This window comes from Notolepis coatsorum (assembly GCF_963971535.1).
Source record: "Notolepis coatsorum genome assembly, chromosome: 5".
NCBI lineage: Eukaryota > Metazoa > Chordata > Actinopteri > Aulopiformes > Paralepididae > Notolepis > Notolepis coatsorum.
In genome coordinates, this window is record NC_140169.1 from 32,009,872 (window position 1) to 32,022,825 (window position 12,954).

Genomic DNA, 12,954 nt, shown 5'->3' on the forward strand with positions numbered 1-12,954 from the left:
AGAATCGATTATAATCGAAATTAATCTAAAAAAGAAAAAAATATTATCTTTTTTTTTTTATGTTTTTTGTTGTTGTGTGTATTGTTTTTATTGACCTATAGTCAATTCATGCTGAGTGAATCAGTTCCCCCAGCCACATTTGTGTATTCAAATTTTTGGGGGGAATTAACTGATAGAAAATGTATAGAAAATGTATCGAATCGAATCGTGGTCAAATGAAGAGATTTCATGATGCATTGAATCGTTGCCTGAATAATATATATATATTTATTTATTTTTTACAATAAAGTTTCATAGAAATCTTAGTCAAACCTTTAGTATTATGGATATTAAACATGCTGGCAGAGTACATGCATCCATGTTGTTGTGAACATTTTAATTAAATAAAGAAATTCCCTATCCATTGTGGTACCCTCTCGAAAACGAGATACTGTATCTCAATGTGGTATCCCAATAAAATAATTTCAATATATATATCCATAGTCGCCGTGGGAACGAATAAAATGTTTCAACATTATAATTGTTGTATAATACTGTATCGTATGTATCTGTGTATGAGAAAGGGATATGCGCATGTGTGTTTGTGCATAATGTATTTGTGCATTTTCTGTGTAGTTTCCTATAGGTTTAAGAGGGGAGGTAGCTTATAAGCCCTTGGGCTTTTGACCTTTCCTGCACATTTGAACTGTTCTTCTTTTACTTCTTTTATTTATTATTTGTATTGTTTGTAAGTGCAAATAATAACAATAAACAATAAACCAGTGATTTTGTTGGCTTTCCACCAGGCTGTCAGAGTTGTGGAAATTACTGTATTCCTTTTTTTTATCCACTTTTTCTCCCATTTTCTATATTTTTCTCCCATCCCAATTTCGTATCATCCAATTCAACCCTCCCCTGTCACGAACGCTGTTTCTTGCCTCCCACAAGCCGGCTGCAATGTGGACTAAGTCAGTGTTTCTCAACTGGTGGGTCGCGACCCAAAAGTGGGTCGCGGGGCCATTTTGAGTGGGTCGCGGATGTGTGTGAATTCTTTTTTTATTTTTTATTTTTTATACTTTTTTTTTTCACTACCTATCTTTGTGAAAGTGGCTTCTCAGCTCTGGTCCAGCTGAAGACAAAGCGGAGGAACAGATTGGACATTGAGCATGACCTCAGAGTTGCTTTGTCTACCATCACCCCAGACTTTGAGTGTTATGGTTTGTAACCGACCCCAATCGCACAACACAAGACAGGTATGAGAGTAAGCCAAGAACAGGGCATTTATTGAATACAAAACAAAAAGGCGGCACTGTCCCTTTAAGGGAGAACACAAAAATACTGGAACAAGGAAAAAGGGCAATGTGCCTTTTAAGAGGCGAGCAGGCTAAGGGGAAGGCTAAGGGAGAACATAAAATACTGGAAACAAGAATTAGGGAAAATTGGCACTGTGCCTTTAAGAGGCGAGCAGGCTAAGGGGCTAAGGCTAAAGGACAGGGCCAGGGCAAAGGACAGGGCAGGAACAGGGGCACTGGAGAGGGGAACAGGGAAGGGGCTAAGGCTAAAGGACAGGGCCAGGGCAAAGGACAGGGCAGGAACAGGGGCACTGGAGAGGGGAACAGGGACAGAGGCCCGGGGAGGCGGGCTGGAGACAGGGACAGAGAAAACAGGGTAAGGCCTTGGACAGGGCGAGGGCCAGAGCTGCTTACAGGGATGGAGTAGGAGCGCGCAGGCTAGACGTCTGGAGGAGAGCGCGCCGGCTCGGAGAGACGCATCCTCCCGTAGAGAATTAGAGAGCGATGCGCGTCTGGAGTAGTAGCGCATCTGGAGTAGTACCGCGTCGGCTAGAAGAGCGCGCCGGCTCGGAGAGACGCATCCTCCCGTAGAGTATTAGGAAGCGATGCGCGTCTGGAGTGGTGCGCGTCTGCTGTAGGAGCGCGTCTGCGCGGGGTCTGGAGTGGAGCGCGTCTGCTGTAGGAGCGCGTCTGCTGTAGGAGCGCGTCTGCGCGGGGTCTGGAGTGGAGCGCGTCTGCTGTAGGAGCGCGTCTGCTGTAGAAGCGCGTCTGCTGTAGGAGCGCGTCTGCGCGGGGTCTGGAGTGGAGCGCGTCTGCTGTAGGAGCGCGTCTGCTGTAGGAGCGCGTCTGCGCGGGGTCTGGAGTGGAGCGCGTCTGCTGTAGGAGCGCGTCTGCTGTAGGAGCGCGTCTGCGCGGGGTCTGGAGTGGAACACTGGAATACCTCCCGTAGAGAATTAGAGAGCGCAGGCTGTGTCCCACTCCAGGCAAACGGCGACAGGTGGCGAAGGCTGGCACCTCGTCTCACGCCGGAGATGAACCAGCATACAGATAAGATAGATACTGTTATAGAGAATCTCCCGTAGGAGCCTACAGATAGAGAACGACCCGAACAGGACTGGGGGGAAGATCGAGGTATTTAAAGCCCACTGGGGCGCTAATTAGAACACACATCAGGTGCGTGATGGTAATTGATACTTGACTTAGAAGTGTGTGTTCGGCACGGACCAATCAAACACATAATGAAAGGTAGTCCAAGGGTGTGGGCTGCTGAAGAGCAGACGAGAGTAAACGAACGCGAGGGTGGGGGCTGGTGAGGTGAGGAGACAGGGAATAAAAGGTCCAGGGAACAGGAATTAAAGGTCCAGTGAGGAGACAGGGAATTAAAGGTCCAGGGAACAGGAATTAAAGGTCCAGGGAAGAGGCGAACCTCACATTGAGACTCTTGTCAGGAGCAAACATCATCCCCAGTTATCCCATTAGTTCCCTGCATGTTAAGCTAAGAAGTCTGCTAAGAAGGATATATTATTTATTATTATTATTATTTTATTTCATTGTGTTTTTAGCCCTTAGTTGCACTTTTGTTGCAACCCCAGTTATCCCATTAGTTCGTCTGTTATGTTAAGCTAAGAAATCTGCTAAGAAGCATATTATTTATTATTATTTTATTTCATTGGGTTTTAGCCCTAGTTGCACTTTTGTTGCAAACTCAGTTATCCCATTAGTTCCCCCAAATTTAGGTCTGTTATGTTAAGCTAAGAAATCTGCTAAGAAGCATATATTATTTATTATTCTTTTATTTCATTGGGTTTTTAGCAATAGTTGCACTTTTGTTGCACTTTTTTGTGTTTATTTCATGTTTTGAAAGATTGCGTATTACTGCAAATATTATTTTTTTACATAAATCATAGTGGTTCAAAATGTTGGGTCGCGACTTAATGACTAAGGAAAATGTTGGGTCCCGAGGCTAGACCAGTTGAGAACCACTGGACTAAGTCATACATAGCACAAGTCCCCTCCGGTACTTGAGGTAACAGCAGTCGCATCCTTTCACCTGCGCAGCTCGATCTCTCAGTGGCGAGGAGTAACGCGTGGGAGGCTCACGCTGCCCCCGACACTTCCTGATTCTACTGTGCAGGCGCACCAACCGACCTGTAGGAGTCGCTGTCCACAACGCCCGATCCCCACCCATCAGTTTCCCACCCCCTAATACGGCCAATGTGTATTAGTACGAACGACCAGCTAAACTGAAAGCAATGTGGAGCGCTGGGCAGGCGAGCCCAGCGTCTCTGCATTCGTGGCGAGCGCCTTGCCCACTACGCCACGTAGCCGCCCGGAAATGACTGTATTCCTAAAACAACTGTGACGTTTTATGCTTGTGCTAAGGAATGGCATATCTTGTGGTGAGATTTCCATGCACACGTCCTTCTCAATGTCTTCCCAAGGGTTGTATTGTTGGGTAGGGTGAATTCATTTGTAGATGTATATTAAATTAATTGGTTGGCCAGATAATAGTTGAGAAAGTTAGGTGCTTCAAGTTTTATTCTTCCAGTAAAACATGATAATGATGGAGTCCAGCGAGCTGAACCAGATGGTGGTAGGCTGGGTTGGGATCATAGTAAGTAGTAGATAATAGATTTTTGGGAGAATTGACATTTTGATAGTTGCTAACTATTCTACCTATTAGTGAGAGGTACGTTTAGCTGTCTTTGTATGTCATCTTCTATTGTTTTTAACAGTGGGACAGCCTGGGGGAAATGTTGATTCCTAGATATCTGATATTCCCTGAGGGGAGGGGGAAGGATGGGCTGGATGTTACATCTCTAATGGATAAGAAAATGGATTAGCTCGTCTATAATATCTGAATGATGATCAACCGCTGGTCTAAGTCTGTATGGCTCAGTGAAAGTAATGGATGGATCAGTGCTTTCTGTCGCAGTGGTTTGGAGGAACGAGAGGAGATGGTGAGGAGACGTTGATTCTGTTATAAGATGAGCAGATTACTAGGGCTGTCTTAAATACTTTGATTTTTAAACTTTGATTTTTTTTGCCTCCAAAATCTTGCGCCTCCATTCCAATGAAACGGAAGTAAGCTGCGCCTTCCCGCCTCCATTCCAATGAAACGAAAGTAAGCGCCACCTTCCCACCTCCATTCCAATTAAACGAAAGTAAGCGGCGCCTTCCTGCCTCCATTCCAATTAAACGAAAGTAAGCGGCGGCTCGACTCCACCTCTCTACAACAAGCACGTGGAGATTATCTGTGTTAAAAACAACAAGGACATGTGCAGCAGACATGTCGACGAAGAAGTCATCAGACGTGTGGTTACACTTTAAAATATGCAAAGACAATGCCCAAAAAGCAGAGTGCCAGATATGCCAGAAGAAAATGGCATATCACAACTCTACAACAACTTTGTCAAATCACCTAAAAAACGTAAGTATCGTTGTACACGACGGCGACGCCACACAAAACATTAATAAGGCTTTGCCTATGCTACTATGACTAATGTGTTACCAAGTTGGCTAATTTAATTGTAATCATCTGCTTTTGTATGTCTGATATAATTATAAATGATAAATGATAAATTAAATATAATATAATTGTTTGCTTGATAGACGAAGGTTGCAACATAATTATGTAATGTCATGTCGTTGGCTGTGAGAGCAGCCCCACTGCACCCAGGCAGCGCAGCCGAGTGAAACCTTGTTGGCTGCGTCACAGTCACGAAAGGGGCTACTTAATTAATTAATCCAATCCACTTTATTTATAGAGCACATTTAAAAACAGCAAAGTTTACCAAAGTGCTGTACAAGTCCCACAACATAAGATACAAAAAATATATATAATAATAATAGTATAATTAAATTGTTTTTGTTTTGTTTTTGAAGCTTCAAATTAAAATCGAAGCTCGGCCCCGAAGCTTCGATTGCCAAAAAAAGCTTCGAAGGTCAGCCATACAGATTACATCTAATTATTCATGGTTGAGTGAGTCTATGCAGTTGTTATTTGTATATACAATGCACATTAAGCATTGGGTATATTGCTGTGCATTGTTATGTCCACGGAGCACGACATTATAATAATAATACAATCGGTTGTGTGTGTGTGCAGGGACGTGCACAGGACTTCAGAGGGGCAGGTGCTCAAAGGCTGAAAAGAGCACTATATCTATGTGCTTTTTGACCGAGCGCAAGAAGGTCCAGGGTTCGATTCCCGCTTGGGGACCAGGTTTCCATGATGCCAGGTACCCAGGTGGGGTATATCCCAGGCCTTTCTGTGTGGAGTTTGCATGTCCTCCCCGTGCTCGCAAGGGTTTCCCCCCCGATAAGATAAACCCAATGGAAAAACATGCACAACAACAGATCGTTGACGAAGACGGGCAGGAGCACTTTGATTGGTCCCTGGGCGCGGCCCTCGCCGCCGCCTGTCTGCTCCCGGCTGCCCTTGGGGGGAAGGACGACGGGATGGGTTAAGCGCAGAGACGAATCACATCGGCGATCCTACGAAGACAATGCATGCGTGTGTGTTCCGGTGTGTGTGTGTGCTAACCATGTGCTAACCGCTAAAACATTGAGGATAATTGCATGACAATTAAAGACCTCTGAACAGGTCCTGCATTATTATTATTATTATTAGGGATGCCCAGATCGATCGGCCAGCGATCGGTATCGGCCGATATTCAGTATAAATATGAGATCGGTGAATTCCGATAATGCTTTATTTTCGCAGATCGTGAAAACCGATCGAAAAAAATTATCCAATTCTTAGCGGAGATCTCACTCACTGACTTCTGTAGACACACAGAGCTGCAAACTGCCGCTCCTCCTCCTCCTGCCCCTCCCTTACCCATGTAAACACAGAGGAGGCTCCTCTGCTCTAGTCTAGTGCATGCAACCTCCGTGAGCTAACGTTAGCTACCTAGCTATCGTTACTGTTTAAACAAAATGACCCAGTCAACTATTCACTTTTAGTTTAATACATGAGGCATTGTCTAACGGTATCTAGCCGGCTAGCTACTGCTAGCTCCTGATATCAACAAATGCTCCAGCAATAGTCTAGTAGTGCATGTTGATACCTCCGTTAGCTCACGTTAGCTCACTGTTCAAAACGAAATGTCCCATTAAACTATATAGTTCACTGAGGCGTTGTCTTAACGTTATCTAGCCGGCTAGCAGTAGCTACAGATAGCTCCTGATATCAATGTCTTATAACATTGATTCGATGCGTATTCGAGCCCCGGCTTACATCGCAGTCACGAACGGGGCTAGCTGAGGGAGTAGGGTATATCTGCAGAGCCGCAGCCGCACATATACCCTGCTGAGTGCATGCTGAATGTGATTTGACCAAAGCAGAGTATACACACAGACAGTGGAGATAGCGAGCATTTTGACTTGTTGCGTGGTGGCGATGTCTCGCAGATAATACAACTACAAGTATAATTATATAATATATATATATTTTATAAAAAATAAAAATAAAAATGTATATATTTAAAAAAAAAAAAAATATTTATAAAACCAAAAACGATCGGTATCGGATCGGTATTGGCCGATATGGCTCAAGACGATCGGTGATCGGTATCTGTGGCAAAAAACGTGACCGAGGCATCCCTAATTATTATTATGAGTGTAATACCAGCATTCAACTATGTGCCACAGCGGTTTCTATCACCACCATCATCATCACCACCCAGGCTATGCATAAAATATATAGGTCCACCGTCCGCGGAGAGGCATGCTGAGGAGGCCGTGCAAACTGCAATGAAATATGGGGCATCGCTCTCTCTTTACCTAATATTTTTATTCTATCCTGACATTTTTCAGTTGGAGGGGCAGTCTATATGCGTAACGGTAAAAAATAAACATTTAAACAAATATTTCCCTTTTAACACATTGAGTGCCACGCCCCTTTGACCATATATGGCCGTTCCGTACCAGCGCTGAAGTCAATGAGAGGTTGGGGAAATTTGCGAAGGCTTAAACTATATCTTAAATTATGGCTATGGGTAGGGATGCACCGATATGAAAATTTGCGGCCGATACCGATTGTTCAACTAACACAATCGGCCGATACCGATATTTGTGGCAAAAAAATAAATAAATAAAAAAAGTTAATATATATATATTTTTTTTATGAAACTACTGTATATTTGTATGTCTAAATGTTTTGATGAATTGAAAATGGAGGACCCTTATGTAAAAAAGCCGAAAGTCTTTTTCTGGTCTTCATCCTCCAGTCTTAGCACTGTTGTTGTATTGAGCTGTACTGTATTGTACCCATTCTGCAATCTGTTAATAAAGTTTTCAATCAATCAATCAGACAAATGTATAGAAAAGCTTTTATTATAACCATATAACAAAAAAATATATTATTGTTTATGAAAATGTGTTTTTTAGGCATGGCAACAAATAAAATAATAAAATGAATAAATAAAATATTAAATAAATAAATAGGCTACACGTCTCTCTTTTTGTGTTACAAATTGTGCTCACCGATATCAACATAGGCCTCTTTACTTACTTAAAAAAGGAAACATCAAGAAATATGTTTATGGTATTCCATCATGCCATGTGTGTTTTTTATATATTTTATAATGCTCATGATTATTGCTGACTAAAAAGACAAAAGGGTGTATGAGTTTTAAGAGACAGCACTCACTGTATCTCTCTCAAACAAAGCTCCATGTTCTCCAGTAATATCTCCATAATCTGAGTTTGCAACAGAACCATTTTGATTGACAGTCGATTCTGCCGCTAGCACCCACCTCCTGCTGTTCTTACCACCAATCGGCAAGCGTTTATTCTTATTTGACTTAATAAATAATAATAATAATAATAATAATAATAATAATAATAATAATAATAATAATAATAATAATAATAATAATAATAATAATAATAATAATAATAATAATAATAATAATAATAATAATAACTATTTGTATAGCACTTTTCATACAGAGGTTGCAGTTCAAAGTGCTTCACAACAGTAAAAAATACAGGCATAAGCGAGCATAAAATATAAAAAATGTAAATACAAAGAGATAGAGAGGTAACAAGGTTAGGCAAATAATAAAATAGAATAGATTAGATAGATTAGATAGTTTAAAATAGGCTAAAAATAATAAGATAGAACGGACAGTAAAAAGTGTGATAAGATTGTTCAATAAAGAAAAATATATAACAACAGAGCAGTGTATCGCTCTTAGTACTTTGAGTTTCCATCGCTCTTAACACTTTGAGTTTCTTTACAAAGTACAGTTCTAAGTTACCTTATAGAACAACAGAGCAGTGTGTCGCTCACAACAACAGAGCATCACTCTAACATCATAGAACCGATTTTAATTGGAAGTGTATGAAAGTAGGTAGGGTAATAATAATAATAATAATAATAATAACGAGCATAATTTTTTTTTTTTATATAAATAAAATAAAAAGATAGACAGATAGCAAGGTATGGTAAATCACAGTGTTTCACATTAGGATCTAGCATCCCAATAGGCTCTCTGTTTACAGTTTGATTCAGTAATACAAATAATAAAAATAGTTTAAAATGATTCAGTTTAAAAATAGTCATCAGTAAGAAGTAAAAAGTGTGATAAAATAGTTATCTTAAAATTACAGTGCATACAGTAGGAGGTAGTGAGATACAATTAGCATAGAACCGACACATGAATTTGATAGGCAGCGTATAAAAGTAGGCAGTGTAAGAATAGTGCAGGTAAGTACAATTTGTGTCAGTATATCCCTGATGTTTCTATAATAATATTTCCCCTTGCCACTAGGTGGTAGCAGATATCTATCTTCAAATGTTTGCCTGCATTACCCCACAGTGAAATGCCTGAGCAAAGAGATTTTTAAGCTGTCTTTTAAAGATGTCTAGCGAGTTGGCTTCTCTGATGTTTTGGGGTAGTTTGTTCCACAGTTTGGGGGCATAGTTGATAAAGGCTGCATTACCGATCCTCTTTTGACTGTTTCTGGGAGCCTCTAGTAGCCCAGCAGCTGATGATCGCAGTGTTCTTGCTGGTGTGTAATTTATTAGAGTGTTGGCGATGTAGCTACTTCCGGGAAGTCTGCCATTGATTTTGACGAGAGCTCAACAACAACAACAACAACAACAACGCTAGCTCCCTGCGGCCCACGAGTAGATTACCAGCGTTCCGCAGGATGACCAAACAAGGCATAATGATTTTACTGCAACGATTGTTATAATAAAAGCTTTTCTATACATTTGTCTGATTGAAAACTTTATTAACAGATTGCAGAATGGGTATTCAGTACGGGCTCTCTGAGCAAAGGAAGGAACTGAGATATGAATGACCAACAACAATGCTATATGGTCGGGTAAATAATATGCTGATGCTATTGAACATGTAACTATATATCGTTAATGCCACAAAACGAATGCCTTTGTTAATCATAAGTAACTTTGATGCAGTAGCGTGTGTGGGGGCGGCGTTGTGCGGGTCGCTTGACTGAAACTTTTTTCAAAGTTTGAACGTGTGGGCCAGATTGACACGACACAAATTGATGGATATTTATCGCTACTGCCATCGGCACATTTGAGCTTATCGGCCGATAGGCCGATGGCAGTCAACAAGGCACTTATCGGCCGATACCGATACCCGACCGATATATCGGTGCACCCCTAGTTATGGGTCTAAAACACCCCTCGCGTATCAATGACTTGCCTTGCAGTCAACATGTACGAAACAGATTGTTTTTTCATTGGTACATTTCCGTTTTATACCGTTTTGAATATGAGTATAGTTTTGGAGAGTTCTAGTAATTCCAGAGAAATTCCGCGATAATAGCTCTTTAGTGGAATACACAAAACGTTGAAATTTTTCAGCTGATTTATGAATCGTTTTCAAATAAACGCTAGATTATCGATAGAATATGTGTACTTATGCATGCTAGAGAAGCGGGCTGAAAAATGTATTATCCATGACATGGTCAGCGCTAACGTCATACACACAAGTGTGCGTGCGTGCATGCGTGTGTGTGTGTGTGTGTGTGTTACTCGCATTGTGCTGTACACGATCTGGGAAAACATTACTCGTGCCCATCCCTAGCACTTTGGTAGGCAGTGTTCCTGGCTCCAAAAAACACTGGTAATTGATTCATCAACGCTAATTCGTAGCTTGTGTCGCCCCTCCTTGTGACATCACAACAAACAATAATTCTGCACAGCTTATTTAGGTTTGTTAATCTGGCCAGATGGCCAGGAGGAGTGCCATATTTTCCCCCAGTATATAAATAACATTTCAGACTTACACAAACATATCATCCATACAAAGACGAAGACAAACCGATTTCTAGGGCTGTCCCTGACTAAGGATTTGGATGATCGACTATGATTGGCCAAAATTTGCCGTTAGTCGACAAAATATATATATATATATATATATATATATATATATATATATATATATATATATTTTTTTTTTATCATTCCATTTGGGCTTTGGGGGATGCTTAACACATCCTGCGCCAGTCACGTTGTATGACGTGTTTCAAGTTCATGCTAATTCTGCCAATCCACGGCGTACGATGTTATTGAGATCATATTTAATTTTTTCACCATGTTATTCATATTTCCCTCACGGAGCCTGGTCTGATGCAGTGTGAGCCGGCACAACTCTGCAACGCTTCAATACTGCCCCCTGGTGGATGATCGGCGAGTTGCCAAACCGGAAATGGCCGAGTCGATCTCGGTGCGTCTCCGAAATGCGTCGCATATTGTTGCGGGACTGTAGACTAGTGTTGTCACAATACTGGAATTTCGACTTTGATATGATACCTTGAAAAGTATCGATATTCGATACCATTTTCGATACCAAAAAAATAAATAATATATATATATTAGAGCTGGGCCGCTAACGGCGTTAACGTGCTGCGTTAACGCGAGACTAGTATCGCGCGATAATATAATTGACGCCGTTAATCTTTTTCTCAACGTTGTGTCTGTATTGTCCTTAAATACTTGCCGTAGTTCACATCTGTGGTACCCGGAAGTGATTGCACGTATGTACCGGAGCTGTAGTCAGAATAATGTGTTAAACTAAAGTAGTGGTCCGGTAATCATTGTTATACAGGTGAGGTTAATAAGTCCTCAGGATATAACACAATTCGGCGATGAGGACGTCTGAATCTGCGCAATGCAAGAAAGAAGAAGTCCGTTGAGAGCTTAGTTTACATTATTAACGTTAGCTGATCGACTGGACTATCGTGAGTGTTTACAACAGAAATGGCTTGGGTTATTGGAAATATTGGACCGTTTGATGACAATGTGGAGTAGGGCTGCAACGATTAGTCGACATAATCGACGACGTCGATTATAAAAAAATCATCGACGAGGAATTGTTGCGTCGATTAGTCATAAAAAAATTAAAATAACCCCCTCCAGAGGGTTACTGGAAAAGATTACACTCCTCCACATACAAATTTATTTGGAATAACAAACCACCACGTATAAAAAGATCCACCGCACAGAGAAATAAAGCAGATGGTGGCATGGCATTTCCAGATTTTTTCCTATATTTTAAGGCGTACACATTAAGTCCATTGACAACATGGTTTGACTCCCAAGCATTAGCATCCTGGAGAAAAATAGAAGAAAACATAGTAGCCCCACATAGACTGAAGGACATAGCATACACTAAACTACCAATCAAGCACTGTGAACGAAAATTTGGCCCCATAATTACTCATGCGATCCGGATATGGCGTGAATCACAAAAAAAAAATCCCAACCCACAAAAATGGCACAATCATACTCCCTTATTCAATAAGAATGCACTCTTAATTGGAAAACGACCTATAAGATTCCATATATGGGAAGAGCAAGGCATACACTCATTAGGGGATGTTTTTAACAAACAGGGTTTTTGTAGTGATAAAGAAATACGCAAAAAATTTAATCTCACCAAGTCCACATGGCTTTTTCACAAACAGTTAGAGCTATGTTTGAAGTCTCACGGTGTTCCATTAGACAGACCAATTGAACACCACAGATACCACAAATTCTTCTACGCAAGAGAGACATCGAGAGGTTTTGTTTCAGAATTTTATCATCAATTACTAACGTCCTCGTATGAAACCCTCCAACTAGACTCTGTCTGGAGGAGGGATATACCAGACCTGGAAAATGACTTTGATTGGCAAGGAGCCTGGGCAAATGTCCGACTTACATCAAGGAACCCGGATCATCAACAAATCAATCTTAACTATATTCACAGGACATACTTGACTCCTATAAGACTGTGCCGAATGGGGCTTAAACAAGATTCCAAATGCACCCAATGTACAAATGGGGACGAAGGGACATTTATGCACATGTATTGGGACTGCTCACCAGTTAAGGCATTCTGGAAAGATGTGACCCAACAAATATCAAAACTCGTATCTTGGAATATACCTGTACACCCCTCGGTATTACTATTGAATGATGTTTTTGAGTTTGCAGTGAATCCACAGCTAAAGAGATTGGTTTTATCGGGTATCACAGTAGCCAAAAAGCTGATCGCATCACGCTGGTTTCAACCGGAAAAAATGTGCCATAAAGTTTGGTTTCTTACATATCTCGATGTAATTTACCATGAAATATCTACAGCAAGAATTCTGGGTCTCAATGAATCCAAAATGTCAATGTGGTTAGAAGTGGTGGAGAGAATAAAAGCTAGCT

The 12,954-nt window shown here is 41.1% G+C and overlaps 1 protein-coding gene across 1 annotated transcript in view; it reads left to right on the forward strand.

Annotated features, from left to right (window-relative positions):
- LOC311228031 (bone morphogenetic protein receptor type-2-like) overlaps positions 1-12,954 on the forward strand; it is a 323,498-nt gene that overhangs the window by 72,199 nt on the left and 238,345 nt on the right.